The sequence below is a fragment of the Coturnix japonica genome, chromosome 12 (assembly GCF_054131305.1).
Source record: "Coturnix japonica strain WE chromosome 12, WE-NBRP24, whole genome shotgun sequence".
Classification (NCBI taxonomy): domain Eukaryota; kingdom Metazoa; phylum Chordata; class Aves; order Galliformes; family Phasianidae; genus Coturnix; species Coturnix japonica.
Genome location: NC_140674.1, coordinates 17,471,083 through 17,486,785, shown reverse-complemented (window position 1 = coordinate 17,486,785; position 15,703 = coordinate 17,471,083). Strand labels below are relative to the sequence as shown.

The 15,703-nt window shown below is 39.2% G+C and overlaps 1 long non-coding RNA gene across 14 annotated transcripts in view; it reads right to left on the bottom strand.

Moving 5' to 3' along the window:
- LOC107318268 (uncharacterized) overlaps positions 1 to 15,703 on the bottom strand; it is a 150,621-nt gene that overhangs the window by 59,702 nt on the left and 75,216 nt on the right. For all 14 annotated transcript variants that reach the window (XR_014933342.1, XR_014933340.1, XR_014933330.1 and 11 more), the window contains exon 3: positions 4,973 to 5,069. This is a non-coding gene — a long non-coding RNA (uncharacterized LOC107318268). The remainder of the gene's footprint in view (positions 1 to 4,972; positions 5,070 to 15,703) is intronic.

Genomic DNA, 15,703 nt, shown 5'->3' with positions numbered 1-15,703 from the left:
AGTGAGGCAGGCAATGAAGATAAAATAGTATTTCAAAGTCTTACTGAAACACTCAGATCAGTGCTGACTATTCACCTTATCTTTCTATTTCACATTTTTGAGGATTGGGAGTTTACTATTATGCACCACATATTTTCTTTAACGTGCATGGAGGGGAAGACAAAGATTCAAGCCTTTACTTTCCAAAAGGAGGACATTTTAATACAGTCTTTGGGACAGATAAGTCAAAGGTACATTTGAGAAATGCAGAAAAACAGAATTGACTGTACTATCTAACAAGACCCTATATAGCAGGATTATACTCCATGGCTTACAAGGGTATTGATCTGTGTGTACTCCTCAGTGGTGTTACATTCATTTTAACATTGATCTCCATTTCATTATACCACTGCATCATGCACTCTCAGTGTCATCTGAGTGCCACTCTAAAATCTGAGTGTCTTCTGTTGCTGTCAGGTTCTACAAATGCATTGTGCAGCTTGCAATTCAAAATATCAATTCCAAAGCCTATTTCTTCACACACACTCCATTTTTAAAGTAATACCAAGGACCAACTGTGTCTTAACCTCCAAGGAAAGTTAAATATATAGTGAAGAAGACATTTGTAAATGACTTTTCTTGGAGGATTTTTTTTTATTTTATTTTACTCTATGCATTGTTTGTGCTGCCTTTCAAAGAAGCTTGAAAATACCATTTCTTTCCCTAACGGCTTCTTTCTATTCCATTTGGAAAACATTGATTTTGCTTTCCCTTGTGATTCTTATGCAGCACAAGTAAACATGGCTCTGTTTAATATATGTCCAACTCTGTGCAGTGCCATCGAATTCACTATAGCTCTGGGAGAGAAACCAGCCTCTTTGTTGGCTCCTAGTATTGCTACCACACACTGCAAAATATCACTGTTCCTACTTGTCCAGAGAGGTTACTGGTTTTGTGGATTTGCCCGTGCATGCTTTATTCTTCAAAGCACATGGCTGGGCACCAGGGCCTCATCAATCCTGATGTCAGCTTTAATAATGTGCTGTTGTTCAGTTACAGTTACAGAGATACGAGGATACACAGACCAAAAACTAATTGCACAAACTGTAGTGCACATATACACGAAAAAAAAAAAAAAAAACAAAAAAAAAACAAAACAGTCATTAAACATAATGTATTAAGAAAACAACACACACGATCCTGGGCTTATCACCAAAACCTCTGCTCCATGTTGTGCTTACCATTCTGCCATTCTAAGGTAGTCTGTCTTCAGGCTTACAAATATGAGGACAAAAGCCCATAAAAACCTACAGCAGCTCCCTGCAGGGATTGTCTCCTTCCCTGCTGAATGTGTTCTCAAGATCATGTGCAGACTTGTTAGTCCCATAATTCTGGGCATAAGACAACTGATCTTGCAGCCAGCTAATAATGCCTTCCTGGGGAGCAGGACATCTCCACACTTGTACCTCAGCCATTCCACAATAGTCAGCCCTGACTTCACTGTGTGATGTAATTCTGTGTCCTACCCTTCGTATTGTTGAAGAAAAGGATAATATTTACCCATTTGTGTGGAGGAAAATGGCTAGAGTTTTACTCTCCCGTATGTGTCACAGGAGATGTGAACTGGAAAAAAAACACCTATTGTACTCCTTTCTTGTTCCCAAGTTTTTCCCTCTACAAATTACCTTATTCTGCCTTCACACAACTCTCCCTTTTTCCTGTCAGTATTTCTACAGTCAACCTATGTTCTCCCAGCCATTTTTCTACTCTAAAAACAGCAACGCCACATTTTTATGCAGCCAATCCAAGCCTCAGCACTTCAGCTACTGCATCGTGGACCCTGATCCAATGTTTAAAGATGGGAATCTTTCCAAGGACATCCTTAGGCACTGGCACAAGATCAGACACTATATGCAGGGACGGATTTCTCATATCCTTAGGTTAACTTCTGAAAGAAAAAGGCTCTATCCAGCAGGAGAGTTACTTACCAACCTAATATTTTATGCATTGAGCTCCGGAGTGTCGCAAGATGATTTTAAGTATCACAGCAGACAAAGTCATTCCATATAATGAGTTACTTCTTTTAAATTGTTACCTCACCACTGAAAAACACCTAATCAGGAAAAGAACAAAAAAAATACTGTTTATGCACTGCTGTACCACAATGCACTGCTGCTCGCATCTCAAATTCCTTTTTCTTTTCTTACAAAGATTAGACCTCAAGAAAAACAGAGTGCTTTTGCTTGTATTCACTGCCCTTTTTAATTGAATAGAATAGGAGCTGACAGACTAACACTGCAGGAGATGTTATTTCACTGAAATTGCATATAAAAGATTCAGCAGCTGTGTGAATGTAAACATGGAATTCATGGAAAGGTGTCCATCTTTTTAAAAAGGAATGGACACGCAATGCTGCTCTGCAGTTACAGCATTAATCAAAAAGTTTCATTCCACCTGCAGCAGTTACTCTTGTGGGCACTGGCTCACCACCCACACATGGTCCTAAGCAAAAAACAAATCCTGGCCAACTCTAAAGCCGCTACTTGTTAATACATATTCAAAGGATACATTCAGTATTTCCTTGAGTTTGAAAATGCATACAGGGCTATCCAGGCAGGGACTGGGGCTTGTGGTAGTTTGCATGTTCCGGATTAAGATACTGAATCTGCTAGTGCCAACCCCATGCCAAACAACTTGGTCATCTCTGCTGAATAGCAGAGCACCCTCTTCTCTAGGTTGTGCCTAAATGATGGTGGAACTGAGGAGGAGGAAGAGATAAAAGATGTCATTTCACAACCGATTCAGTTACAGCGTTCTTCTCTTCCCACTTATTACTCTGAGCATCTGACAATCGAGAAAGGTGCAATTATCTATAAAGAAGAAGCTGCAATATTAAAAGAAATAGACTTATAGTGGAGAGATTGAACATGAAATTTCAAAGGATCGTTCATCAATGCGTTGCTTACATGTTACAGGTAATCTCTGAAAATCACTAGAGTTATACTGCTGGGAAAAGACAGTGATTAATGAGATCCTGCCTCTGAAGGACACATTTTAGGTGAAAAGAAACAAGAGTAGAACAGACAAATGGCAAGAGCAAATGAGACTCTCTCTTCATTGTGACCATTGTGAACTAGATCACAGATGGGTTATAGGACTACACGGTGCTGCAAAAACGTTCTGGGATTTTATGCTCTTTTAGTTTGTGAAAACAGCAAAGAAATGGCCAGTCAACATGGTTGTCATAGCAATATAAACAGTTATTTAAAATACAGGTCTAATGCTGGGGAAAATTGTACAGCCAAGGCACAAAGCAATAATATATTGCACAAATAGATCCTCCCATTCCCACTTTTTGAAAGTTTTAAGTTCTGCTGAAGAAATATTACCGCTTTCTTTCCCTCAGCATACAGCCTTTATGTACATCTCAACTTTCAACACTTCTTTGAATTTGCAATCTGCCTTCATTTTACTTTTATTACCACTTGTCATCCAACTTAATCCACGGATATTTTATTTCCCCTGACTCCACTATTCCAGTTTCAGAACTCTGCAATTGAGAGAGCTGTCTCAAGAACAGGGTTTCTCCAACTGAGCCCAGGAGAAACACATACACTCATGTTCCACATTTATGGACTTCGTTAAGAACTTACATCTCATATTTAAGTGCAGAAATGAAGTTAGGGTGCACAGTGAAGTTAGGCACATATTCACAAAGATTTTCACTGCATATGAATGAAATCAGTGAAAGCAGCAACAAAACTTTACCAAAACAGTTGCTAGGCTTCATTATGGTACAGTCTTCCATTACATTTCACAGCCCCCCCATAACCAGGATGACTTTCAAAACCTGACTCATTACAACTTTTGGACAACAACGACTGCACAGGATTGCCTGGGTGGACATGGAGATCTGCTGCACATTGAGAATCGATAGCTAGCATGATGAACTCCCAGCTCTTTGCTTGGATGCATGACACTCTATTAGAATAGATAGTCAAGTAGCATTAATTTACTAATTACCTAATCTTCCACTCCAGCATTCTGTCAAGTTAGCTTGTGACAGAAGGAAGATACACACAGATGAAAGGAGACAAACAGGAGGTGCAGAAGGAGAACAAACTGTTAGGTGAAGCTCTCAGCATTTTCAAAGCCTTCCCCCCAATGCACCACTAACTCTTGTCACCAGAAGGAGAGGGAAACCTCTTTCCTTTTCCTGTGAAATCAGGGGTGTCTGGTACTCATTTATATGGGTGCAAACAAGAAGCAATTCAAGTCAACTTACTGGAACTTCTAGGTATCAGACCAAATAAAGAAAGGAAGCATTTTTTCCCCATGATAACTGCATCCCATCCCTTGAATTGTCGCTCTCCCTCTTAGAATGATGCAACGCAAAAACTGTCTGTGTGCTGGGACAGCCCCTCTGGGAGTCTGGATCCTACACACCTACGCACAGCATGCTCAGAGCAGCAGGTACTGAGAACAGCTCTCACCTCCAGCACCGAAGGAAGCTGGTTTGGAGAAAGAATTAAAACCAAAGAAAAGAATATCATTACAGCAGTGCTCACTGCTCCTGCTCTTTTTAATGTGGTGTTGGCATTTTCATTATAAACTCATATTTCCAGGTTTTATAACTCAATCATAAAAAGTTGCTGAGGGCTAAATATTGGCAAGCAGCTCCGCTTGCCAAAAAAAATGAAGTATTTCCACAATGTGGAGGGAGGGCAAGAGTCTCCACCTCTGCTTATTTCACTGGGAAAGCAACTCTAACATCATCAGTTCTATACCAACAGGCAGCCTCTACCAGAACCTCTGCATGATGTGCCAGAAGGCCCACAGCCACATGCTGCAGTTTCAGGCACAGCTCACAGCTCCTCAGTCCAGAAGCAATCAAAAGATCAAATTTCAGGTAGGATATCAGATAGGATATTTTCTTTTTGCCTTAGATTTTGAACCAAAAAAAAAATATGTATATCCCACTGATGCTACTCACCATAGCCCTCCAGGTGTTAAACGGCACATGTAAGAAGCAGAGCCAGTTCTCTGCAGGACAGATGGATTACAGTGCAGGTCTGGGAGCTGAATGCTGCCTGTAACAGAAAGAAGAAAAGCAAGGAGTATTGTTAAAGTGACAGAAGCTCTTGTGTGAATAGGGAAAGTTTCATTAAAAGAGTTAGAGACAAATATAACAGCTTCCCCTTTTTTTCACATGTTCAGTTGGAAAGTGTAACTATACGTACCCATATATTTTTCTTCAGAACCAAACTCTGTGACCTTACCATGACTTTATCACTCTACTGTGATAAGAAATGAAATATAGCAAAATAACGTCTAGCAGAAATAACACAAAGAACTAGAGACTGCTGTCACCTCACACCCATTCCCTCTCTTCTCTCACAGCTCAGTGCTCACATCTGCATGAATGGCTCACAAACTTAACAGCTTTATATCAGAACTCATCTATTTTAGACACACTGGTTGTAAGCTGCTTTTTAATGTAAAATTAGAATTTCTCAAAAAAATACCCACAACAAATCAAGATTTTACTAAGAAGAATATTATGCTAGAAAAACAAAATATGAAAACAAATGCAGGCTACATTTCATCCAAGGCTTTGCCTCGTTAAAGATCTAAGTGGTGTATACACATCTTTGTTGTGTGATGCAGTGGTTACCATGGAAATTCTTATATATTTTTTTAAAGTCTAGGGAAGACAATGCAGTCACACACATAAACAGGCTGAGTCTCTGGCAGGGTAAATTATACAGTGGTAGACTGGAATGCATTCACACAGTTGGGGTTTTTTTTTCTGTAAGCAGATATTAGACACTAATAAGTCTTTGTGAAGAAATGTTTCTAAATAGCGACTGTCATTTTGAACTTCATGTGCTCCTGGCTGACATTAAATTACATAACCTTCAATTTGTCATAATCTGTGGTTCCTGAAAGAATAATCCAAGCTGGGATGTGTGGGAGAGTTTCCTGAAGCGATGCTTCTGATAAAACTTTTGAGATTTTTCTTAAGTTTTGCAGGAACATTACAGAGATATTTACACCATGAAGAGTATTAACAGCTTAGATAACACAAGCAGAAATTTAGCTTGAAAAAAGCATCAGTTGTAGGCCTGCCTGGTGGAGCTCATACATATATGCTAACCTGGAAACCAGAAAATTCATTTGTGTACTGATTAGGGGGAAAAAAAAGAAAAGGAAAGAAAAGAAAAAAGAAAGAAAACAGTATTCTAGAATTTGAACACATATACATATATATACACATATACATATACATATAATGTCAGAAGTGCCTGATAACATACAGGTGCCCTTACTGGGCCTGACCAAAGCTCCAGGTAATGCAATATCTTGTCTCCAGCAATGGACAAAACAAGACAACCATGAAGGAGTCTTGGAACAGGGCAGACAGGGATGAAATACTCCAGCCAGGTTCTCCCCAGCCTCCAGACATTTGCACTTCACAGACATCCTGGGCAGGCAGTTTCTACTCTGCTCGGCAACCTCACTAGATTTATTTCCATAAGCTTGTCCTTGAACACAATAACCTTTCAGCTTTCTCAGCATCCTGGGGCAAGAAGTCACAGGACTGAGCCTCTGTAGTAGTTATTACAATATTGTAATACATGTAATACTGCTTTGATGAAAGGCTAAATGACTAATTCAACTAACGACTGCGCAGAAATAATATGCTAAGTACAGTCGAAGGTGGGTTTAAAATGCTCGAACAAGATGAACAGAGGAAGTCAGTGAAAGGGCAGCTTAAGCTGAGTGGCTTTTAGAGTTGCTTCTCTAGGATAATAGATCGTACTTTATGAGCAAGTTCTTGGAGAAACCAGTAACATAGCTCTCAACAAAGATAATAAACTGAAGCTATTTTGCATGCACTCTTGCTTTGTCATGGACAGAGATTACTTACCGGAATCTTGCAGTGAAAAAGTATCATCTCATGTCTTTCTTTGCCTTATGCTGGGCAAACAGGATCTTTACACAATGATGTTAAACTCAATAGGATGAATACGGCACTCCCAGACCCCCAGTTATCTTTTAACCTGATACACATAGACGTAGCTCTGTTGAACAAAAAAACTGTCCCCACTTGAACATCTGACCACTTCCAATTCATAAAGTTTGAAAACGAATTTGAAAATAACACATCTTTCAATATTCTATAACTGAATTTCTATGCAAGCCATGTGAAATACGGGAAGACAGCTTTTTCTCTGTCCTCACAAAGCCTGTCACCCTGACTGCTGTGCAAGAGATTTTTAAAGAAATGGGCCAGCAAAGAATGTCTCACTGTTCTGTATTTTATGGAGAGCATAACACATTCTTTCCAACTGTCCTTATTAATTTATAAACAGCCATGATCTGGATGTTCTGGTCATTCCAATTTATGATCAGAATAAAATTACTCCCGATTGAGTGAAAAAAAAAATACCACTGCTCCAAAACTTCATAATAAGTGATTAGTGTTTGCTGGACCATAATTATGTCTCTCTATTTTTCCTATGCTGTTCCAGTGCTTTTATATATATATATTTTTTAATATCAGCTTTTTAATTAAGCTTTAATCTTCACAACACTAAACTAAATTAAAAGTATCTTTATAGTGTTGCTTTGTTAACTAGCAGAAGGAGGAAAATTACCTTATGTTTGTTCACCATGTTGCAATTGTAAACATCTCAGCTGTGGTCTTTAATCTGCTCACTTTCACTCAAAATAAAAAGAAGTCACACCAAAACCAGTTATCACTGCTGGAGCCATAAAGGGCCCACAGTCCTCCAGCGAGATCTCAATGTGCAGCCAAGAACATTTTGCTCCAAGAGATTTAAATACAAACTAATTAAGCAAGACACAAATAAGGCAGACCTGGGTAAAGCAACGGTATCCATCAAAGGAAGTCCTTGCCTTGTTACCCTCTGGTTCCCTTCAGCAAGGAAGCTGTAATATGGTAAGTTATATATAATCTTCATGTGAAGTTCCTGAAGATTCCTGCACATACATGTTACCTCTTTAAAATATATCTGCTATTCTTCTGCTAAGTCCTTGCCCCATTTTGTATCTGCACAAAATATCACACAACACATCCAGCTGACCCAATTCACTAAAATCTAACAGAATTCTAAATATGACCCCACATTATAACAGAAATTAGCTTGAGACATGAAAACACCTGCAATAACTGAAAAGCCCATACAGCTCAAGCAATGAGTTATGGAATGGGCAAGAAGCAAGTTATTAGACCTTCCTTTTCATATGAAATATAACTGATCAGAACTGTGGTAAGCACTCCTCACTTTCAGACAGGAAAAAAACCAAATGTTTTGAAGATCACTTTAGAAAGCGTTACAAGCCCACAGGTACTGGCGACAGCAGCCTGAGCTTCTGCTGCCTCTTTGGGAGCAGCCCTCTGGACTGAGCAGCAAACAGCCATGTCATCACACTGATGTGTGTATCAGCATCATCTGAAGGCACAGCAGGACATAGCGCATCTGCACAGATAAGCTTATCCAGCCACAGGACATAAAACAGCACACATCCCATTGCCCTGGCTTGGCTGCTGATGCAAATCCTTCCCAGCCAAAATCCTTTCCTCCAGTTCTCATTTGCAAGGAACAAACATCCAGAGCCTGACAGTTTTGGAGAGAGGACAGACTGCAGGCAAAGCACAATGGAAAAATCCTTGCACGTGCACAGCTGGCTTTTTTAATGCATATATATATATATATATATATACACACACACATATATATATAAAGAAAAAAGGTTCAGCTAATGAAAAGGCTTTGAAATGCACAAAAGTCCACAACAAAGCCACTCCACAGCTCTGATTGCAACTTGTTTTGAATTTTCTACTTGTTCCACACTAAATAAAAATGAAACATCAAAGCCCATAAAACCTAAGGCCCACAATAAAATGCTGTATGACAGTGACAAAGTCAGCATTCACCAAAGGTACATCTCCCACTTAGAGATTCTAAATCTGAAGCTGAGCTGAGAGTGACAGAACAGGCAGCACTGAAACCAAGTTGGCAATTGGTGAAATTTCTGTTTTCCAATTGACGGACAACAAAATGGTTGAGAGTTACACTTCTAAATGAAGTATGAGAAAGATGTCAGAAAAGAGAATATACAAATTAAAGACCTAAGAACTGTCAGCCGCTGAGCATAAGCAGATAAAAGACATTTTATTTTGCATCACCATTTTTTATGATGTGCTGGAAAAACCTTTCTGCTCAAGTCCCACAGTTAAATACCTACCTTAATCTTTCCTAAGCAAACCACGGAAAAACAGATTCTCAAACTAAGATTAAACATTGGCCTCATAGCACAGTAATTAAGTATGAAGTAATTAAGAAAAAATAAGTCCGCTCATGCAGTATTCACAAAGAGGACTTTTCCCCAATGTACATTACCCCACTTAGAGCCATGTAAGCAGATGAGTTGTATCGATCTCTCTGAGAACAAATGGAATCTCTTTCTCATGTAATGGCTTTTTCCCCCAAGGAACATTTGAATGTAAGGTATATTTAAGCAGCACTTGAGCAAAATAAAATTACTCTGTTCAGCACACAAATTATTTCAACAACATACCTGCGTCTGTAATCAAGCTATAGGCTGTTTGCTGATTGCTAATTGTTGCCATTGCTCTCTTTGTTTTTTTCCCCACGTAGGAAGAAACAACAGTCCTATAAGCAAGTGTCAACAATGATCTCGATGGATCGGGGCAAAGTGGCCATCAGAAATCAGTCAGTTCAATGGCAGGGTGCCACTGAATGTGTACTTAGCAAATATCATTATTTAGAACCTCAGCACGCTTCCATGTGTCCTGGTTATTGCTGCCACTGTGTAAACAGCAAACGTAACCCTCACTGAGCAGGGACCCGGGCTGCAGGCTGAGGGCAATATATTAACCTACAACTAAAGTGCTTTCCATCAGGAGCATCCCATAGGATTTCATATGATCCATGAAGTATAAGAACAACAGTGGCTGCAGCTGGATTCCAGCTGTTCACCCACTACAACAGATGTTCAGGGCCTAAGTTTGCAGCACGCTGTATTTAAGAAAGATACTTTTCCCACCTTATTGAACAGTGATTTCAGAGAGGACAAACTCATCTGAGAGCAGCTGAAAAGGCAAAAGTACAGCAACTCAGTGGTTAAAGCAGCTCCCCGGATATTTATTCCATGCCATGCCCCCAACAATTACATCTCCCTACGAAAGGCAAAGAAGTAACACTGGCACAGGCCTTCATGAAGAAGCATATCTCTTCTCCTATATACGTTAGTATCTTGGAAATCATGCCTGCAATTTTAAAATACTAACAATAAAAAAACTCAGATTTCATATTAATATTTGACAAGCAGATTGCACAGGGAAAGGTTTTCTTTTTAATAAATGTCAGCTTCATAATATTTTCCTGAAAAACTACCAAAGAAAGTGTGTATTTAATTCAGCAAGCGCTATTTCTCCCTATTTTCAGTCTTTCCCATATACCCAATTACCTTCTTTTCAGTAATTGAAGAAAATTACTTTGTCAATTCTATTGCTTTTCCTTTACTGAAATAACAGAAATTAAGAAGCAAATTCAAGAGAATCCCATTCCTAAGGGGTACTGGATTACTTCTTTCTAACAAGAACTCCTGGATCACAGCCATTGAAAGCTATTCTGTCGACACACCAGGGTGATGCAGACAACTTGTGCTATTTGAAATCCCTTGTTCTTCTGCTGCATATTCTCTATCACAACACTGTGCTTCCCTATCTTTAGTTCCCATTTTCTTCTTCTATCCTTTTCTTCGTAATGCACGTACGTTTATTTTTAGTCTCTCAACAACATGTTTTCATAATTTCTCTCTTCCCAGCTGCTGTATTGTAGGGGAGGTCCTATTAGAAACTCACGCATAGCAGTTTGGTCTCCCTGCAACCTCAAACAACTGTTCCACAGATGTGATCCTTTGCCTTGTAAATTATAATGTGATTTTCTTGTTAAATATATTTCTTCCGTGAGATAATTGTCAGAAATGTAAGATGGTCATCAAACTCTCCCTTGTAGTTAAGGAGTTTCCAGGCAGAATTACAGATTATTTTGTTGTTGCTGCAGTTATTGTTTTTGCAGTAAAGATGGGACCATCTGTTCTTTTGAAGATGTGCCAAATCAGTTGAAAATAATTCATTCAGGTAGTCAGTGAACCACAAAAGCTGATGGTTTAAGGATTCGGGGAGGTTTCAACAGGGAACACCAGAGCACTTTGCCCAGCCTGGCTTAGATTTTATTTAAACAGTGGTCTCTATGGAGTTTAGAAATGTAAAAGCAACACAAGAACAATCCTCTCTTTCTATCTAGCTTATTCCCATAGAAACCTATTGCAACAAGAATTAACAGCTACATATCATGACTAGCTTACACTACTCAAAGGATAATTATAATACCAATGACATTAATACAGTCAGTTGCATTACAGAAATATGCAATACAGTTGCATGTCAGAAATATGCTGAATGTCCAAGTTATGGCTGTTTCATAGCTGTTGAATTTCACCATTTGTTCTCTTTTAGCAAAGACCTGCACTGATATCTAGCATGAGTATCAATAGCAAATATTTCACTGCTGGGGACAGCTGGGCAGAGCAAGTGCAGTGCATCAGAAGCAGAACAAGCAAAGAGCTGGAAGGAAGGAGATGTAGAATGGATGGGATTAGATAGATGTAGATGGGATTAGAGCTCTGATGCACATCTAGAACTCCTTGGTCAGTTTAGACAACATGCCTGGCAAGCCCTGAGAACACAGACCAGTGGCACATGAACATAAAAATCCCACCTGAGCCCTTCCTCATTCATCACCATTTACAATGGCTTTCTGAATAAACAACTGTAAACTGATATTAGTAGGCATCGGAGATTTTGTGATGACAAAGAAAAGTCTGCATGATTTGTGACTTAGTCAGCTAATTTGATATTACCCTCAACATTGTTCAGTAAATGATAATGGCTAAATATGGTTTATTTTCTTGTCTTTTAAACTGATCAGGATGGTACTTCTTAAGTAACAAGAAATACACGGCATTGTTCTTTTCTGTAATAGATTGGAAATAACTCAACAAAAACATGACTGATACTGAACAGTATTTAAAAATAACAATGAGGAAAGCAAAGAAATAACGTGGAAAACAACCACTGCATTACACCTTCCCAAGCTGTGACAACTGAACATTCATTACAGTGTTGTTAAATAGCTATTCTATCAATAGTGCTAGCACTACAATGCAGTAGCTTAATTAAATGAAGTTTCTTTCACCCTTTATTTATTAGATTTTTCAGGCCACACAAATGAAAAAAAGATTTGCAGCTCTAATAAAGTACCACAATTTCCATATTTCTTTCATATATTAGTAATCTGTTAATGTGCATTTGCATTTTTCTATATTTTAGTCCTGATAGATTGGTGTGTCACTGCAAAACGCAAAAACAGAGAGCAAATCAAAATATTTACAACGTACTATAATTTCCTGTACAGCTTAATGCCATAATTAAGTAACAGCAACGCTTATGAATTAGTTTTGTATGTTTGTAGGTCATGTGGACTTGTGGTTTATTTAAACTACAATTTTCACGAGAGTTATTAGTCACTGTTACAATCCTACACTCTAAATATAGACTTCAACTAACTTTGCTGTATAACACACTGGATTTGAAAGTTGCTTTGTCTCACAACTAAGATACAAATGTCTTTCCCCACTGAATAAAGAACACCAAATTCTCACTTCAAGCATTGTGATTCAGCAGATATCCAAGATAAAGCCTGCTGGTGGTCAAGAACATGCTGCTATCTCTACATTATCCTCTCCGTGCTTTATTCTTTTTAATTAAAAAAATAAATAAATATAGCTCTCTCTCTATACTTCAGTTGGTTATCCTTACACAGACACATTTGGATTTGTGTTGTGTGAAATAATCCCACTGGATACAGATTAAGAGGAGGAAGGAAGCAGAAGGGCAGAATTCAGCCGACCTCCCCTTTCCGCAGCACGATATGGGGCCACGTGCCATATGCTCTCTGCAGAGAGCTGCTTCAGCAAAGCTTTCCTGGGGCTTTCCCCTTTCAGATTTGGGATTTGAGGCTCCCTCACTGAGCTAGCCCCTGTGCTGTATGCCCACTTCTACCCCTTATGCTGCTGCTCATCCTAAATCTGTTCATCTAAGATAGTGATCGCCCACCATGGAAGCAAAGGGAAAAGCACGCACATTGCTTTTCATATTGATCTTGAGACAAATTAAGAAGCATTGTCCAGCTGTGGATACACACACAGTGCAGTATCTTCTGGTTTAAAAGAAAGCTATCTGAGCTTGGCCAGGGCACATGCTCAGCACTAACTGAACCAGTACCAGTGATAGCCTGTACCAGTGTAGGATTTGGCATTACTTCAGGGCTGGCGACTTAAGAATACTTAAATAAACACTTACTGGCAGCAAACTGCTGTTTGGAAGAAGTTGCTTCTCAAGGTACTTGTGGCAGGAAACTAACTACAAAAAAAGTATATAATTGCCTGCTTGAGTGAAGAAAAGATGTGCAGTATATAGGGTGGTGTATTAAGTTAGCCTGCCCACAAGTTAATTGAGTCGGTCTCTGGCCTCCGGGTAGAAAAGAAGAACAATGAACCCAAGATAGCACTTGAGAGAAGACGCACTTGAAGGTTTTACTGATCCACCCCTTGCTGATGTTTATTCAGCAAACCATTTCAATAGCAGACTGCTTATTTGTGATCAGCCCAGGTCTTATGCACTGAAACCACGACTGAGGGCTACAGTCCTTTAACTGAAACTTCTTTGAGTCATTAGCAGCATCTTAAAAGAAATGGATTCGTTTCCAACCCACATGAAATTCCAGTTAAATATGATTGACAGCATAATAATTTCCTGGCTGCATGTAGCCCACAGTTGGCTAAAGTCAGAGGGTTAACAAGCATTTAATTTCAGTTCAAATATGTAGTCCTGTAAATGACTTAATTGGGCACCTCTCATTAGTAGAAAATCTACAGCCACACATTCTAAGCAGTAGAACTGATATCACACTGCAGCATTGTGGAAGCGAGTATGGAATGCCTATGCCTCTATGTATACGAATTGGATATCTCTATTCACAGAAACTAAATGTGAATGCACAAACGTGCAAATCATGGGAGCTTTTAACTGAATAGATAATTATGCCATAGGGAAAAATTTAAATTCATCCTGTAATTTGTACCAGTTGCACTTACACAAAATTTAGACAGCTCTGGAGTAGCAATGACAACCATCAGCACCGATAAAATCATTTAGTTTCAAGAGTGCAAGCTAATACTTAAGGCAGAAATCTAATCAGCCTTTCTCAGAGGACAGATTCCCTTCAGATGCCTTGGGAGGTATTAAAAAGGCACTGAAAATCCTTGCCCTTGGAGAAGACGATAGCAGGAAAAGCTTTTCAGAGAATGAGAATGCTGAAAAAGGTGAGGGCAGCCTCAGTCAGATATTCTGCAACAATACAAGAAGCACAACCATGGGACAGACCCCACATGGATTTAAGAGGTTGTTGCACAGCCATCTGCTAAGCAAATGTTCCAAAAACACATTCATCCATCCCAGCGCAGAAGGGAGCGAGTTTGCAGAGAGTTTTTCCACATATGTGAGGAGAAAGTGGGCACGTACCATGGGAGCGCCTTGTACTTTCCAGAGCACAGAGGTTGATTAAGCCTTGTTGGAAACAGAATAAAAGAGGAGAATAGAATCTTACTTGCTTTCGTCTCTTACTATTTTCTGTTTGCCACAGGCTCAATCAGTGTAAATAGCAAGGTTTGTTGGTTGCTTTTTTCTTTTACTTCTGGAAATAAAAGGCTGCAAAAACATACATTGCTTTTTAACCTTAATGATGTTGAGCCCTGCATTGTAAAACCTTCATTTTGCCACCTGCTTTGACCCAACAACTACCTATCACAAGTGCAATTTAGAAAAATACAATATTTAATTAATGTCGTCCATTTGTATGCACAGTAACTCCTATTTGTATGCATACACTTCACTCTGTCTGTGGTCTGTAGCTGGCAAATAACACCACTTAACAGCTGTTAAATAGGGTAATCACCTGTTGTTATCCGCAGGTAGCTTTAATTCAAATGTTAATTGCTCTCAGCGCTCTACTTACAAACCTGCCCCAATGTCAAATTCCGTGTGTGCTGCACCAGATGGATGGAGGGCTCAAATGGGTTGCACTGTCCCTCTGCACGAAAAAAAAGCAGAATTATAAAGAACTCTGCTATCCCAGAGTGCCAAGAGGAAAAGATGGCACAGAAAATGTACAGCGATGGGCTTTCGGAAAGTAAGAATGGTCGGGAAAAGGAACGAATGGAGATGAAGAAAAGAACTGCAGACAGGACATTAAAAGATTGTATGAGCTGGTGCTTCAGCTTGTTTACTACTGGAATGGGTTAACGTTCAATATCTGTAAAATCAAACTGAGAAAATTCAGAAGCAGCTGTTGCAGATGTACAACAAGGTCAGACTAAGCAGATAGGAAATGAAAAGTAAACTGCCCAAAAGGTTCAGCTATTTGCAAAAAATCCAACTGGAAATAACCAAGTCTGATACAGGTAAGTTCTCATTTTTGAGAGAATTAATTCTTCACAAGAAAACACTCAAATGTTGCTCTCCTTAGCACAGATACCTCAAAAGTGC